This window comes from Topomyia yanbarensis, chromosome 2 (genome assembly GCF_030247195.1).
Source record: "Topomyia yanbarensis strain Yona2022 chromosome 2, ASM3024719v1, whole genome shotgun sequence".
In the NCBI taxonomy this organism is placed as follows: Eukaryota; Metazoa; Arthropoda; class Insecta; order Diptera; family Culicidae; genus Topomyia; species Topomyia yanbarensis.
In genome coordinates, this window is record NC_080671.1 from 334,397,083 (window position 1) to 334,399,371 (window position 2,289).

A 2,289-nucleotide genomic window follows, 5' to 3' on the forward strand; every position below is an offset into this window, starting at 1 on the left:
ATTTTTAATTTTAATTTCATATTAGGCAATTAAGGGCGATTAAATGGCGCGTTCCGTGGGCAATTTGGGGGCGATTTAAGGGCGGGCTGGGCGGCAAAAAAATGACGGCGGCAAATCGCCCAAATGTTGCATTTGAAATAGCCCCCTAATTGCCAGCAATTTGCTGGCAAATTGAAGGGCAATTAGCGCATCCGAGTTGGCAAATAGCCCCCCGTTAGCCAGCAGCTTGCCCTTTTGACTGGGATTAAATGCATTTATTTACATCAAAATAGAAATTCATAATATATTTTGCGTTGCGTGCAATGTTTTTGCGTTGCGTGCAATGTTGTTTGCGTTGCGTGTAAGACGTCAAAACCCTACAAAAAACTAGCCCTACATTTAACAAAACGTCGAACAAAGTGGATCAGCGTAGGACGTTTGTTAAACAAACTTTTCTGCAAGGCAGTGCAAAGCTGATGCAAAAATGGAAATTAAATGCATTTTTTTTCAATTTGATGCAAATTTGTTATACATTCTTAGAGTGATCTGCCCCTAGATATTGCCCATGATTGATATTTTAAAATAAAATCAAATCTATAGAAAGCATAGGTAATAAAAGAAAAATAAAATAAAAATGTCAGTTAGGCTGAATATAACCACTAGCCTCCAATTTTCAGTTGTTACACTGCTCTAGCGCATACGACGGAACCAACGTGATGCGGCCTAGGCTAAGGAGCATTTATTCTCAAGTGATGCGATCCTCAAAAATGCCGATCAGCCATGTTGGTTTCAGCTATGACAGCTAACAACATTGTTTACTAGTTATGATAACAAGCACTTGCAAAAATCAAAGGCATCTAGATTTTGATGTCGATATTGATTGAAAGTCTATCATTCATAGCAGAGTGCAGTTGAATAAAATACTACTGAATAGCATTTGACTATTACTTAGTAGTGGTTATTATATACTATTGTTTATTTTCAAATCTACGTAGAAGACAAAATGTAGCAATTTATGCATATTTTGCTTTATCTGCATTGCGATGGCTGGATTTTTCGAATATGGTTTGCACGAATCTGACACCCGTATGATTTTTTCTGTCGTTATTGAGAGTGCAAATTACATTCCTTCGAAAAAGCGATCCGTTGTAATGTTGAATAAGGCTAAACAACTGTGAAAACGTATGGCATGTATATCAAAATGATAAAAAAATACTGTTTTGTTCTAAATAGTTGTTACAGTTTTTATTATGGACCACATATTCAGATTCAATGACATTTAATCTATGGATAACTAAGTGACAAAGTAATATAAATCATATAATTTTAAGGTTGATTGCATTAAGTGAAGCATTTTGATAATTATAAATCATATTATATGCCCATCTTGTTAGAACTTAATTTGTTGTACTTTCTAATCAACCGCCATTTGTTAATATTGCATTTTCCTAGTTGATTTCGCTGTTTATATGGAGTGCTTGCATTGCACGGAAGAGTTTTAACTTTGACCTTTTTGTAGGAATTGATGTTATTTTTTGTGGAATCCATTTGCCTTTTCATGCAATCTTTTTGATTTGGTTTGGGCAGGTTTGCTTTTATTGTTGTTTTCATTTTCCTTGGATTGCGGCAATGTCCCTTTTATATACATATTATGGTATCGTACTCTTGTTATTGTTCTGATTTTTATATATTTTTCAACAATTCTTCTGTCCAAATTTGGGAATTCAACTAGAACTTGTTCAACAGCGTCTTGAACAACATTATTTTTAAATCTGAAGCCAAATTCACCACGGCACAAGAATATTTTTTGCATGTTGATTTTGAAGTATACCAGATGTTTTCATCAACGATGTGACGGAGTTATTAACTATATTCTCAACGTTCGCTGTAGAGGAAGATTGGTCTTGAAGAATCGTAGGTAACGAAGGCATCTCAGGAATCACCCCAAGCAACCAGAAGTTCGGATAATACTTATGGCGATTTCGCTTGAACCTGAAACTGAGTCAGGTTCTAACCCCAACCGCTGTCAGTTCATACATTTTGACAGCAGTTGGGGTTAGGAACTGACTCAGTTTCGCCTCAAACGAAAACCACATTAAAAAGCACACTTTAACTTGAAAGCAGCTTAAGCCGCTATTAGAACACAAAACGTACTGAAAAATTACTTAAAACGAGAAGCTTATGCAGCTCCCTTATACGAACTTTTGGTTGCTTGGGACATCCGCCCTTATGAACATTTTAGCAGTTACATATTCGTCGTTAGAACTTTGTTCAACTGTATTTGTATTGCGATGAGTAATTCCTGGTGTT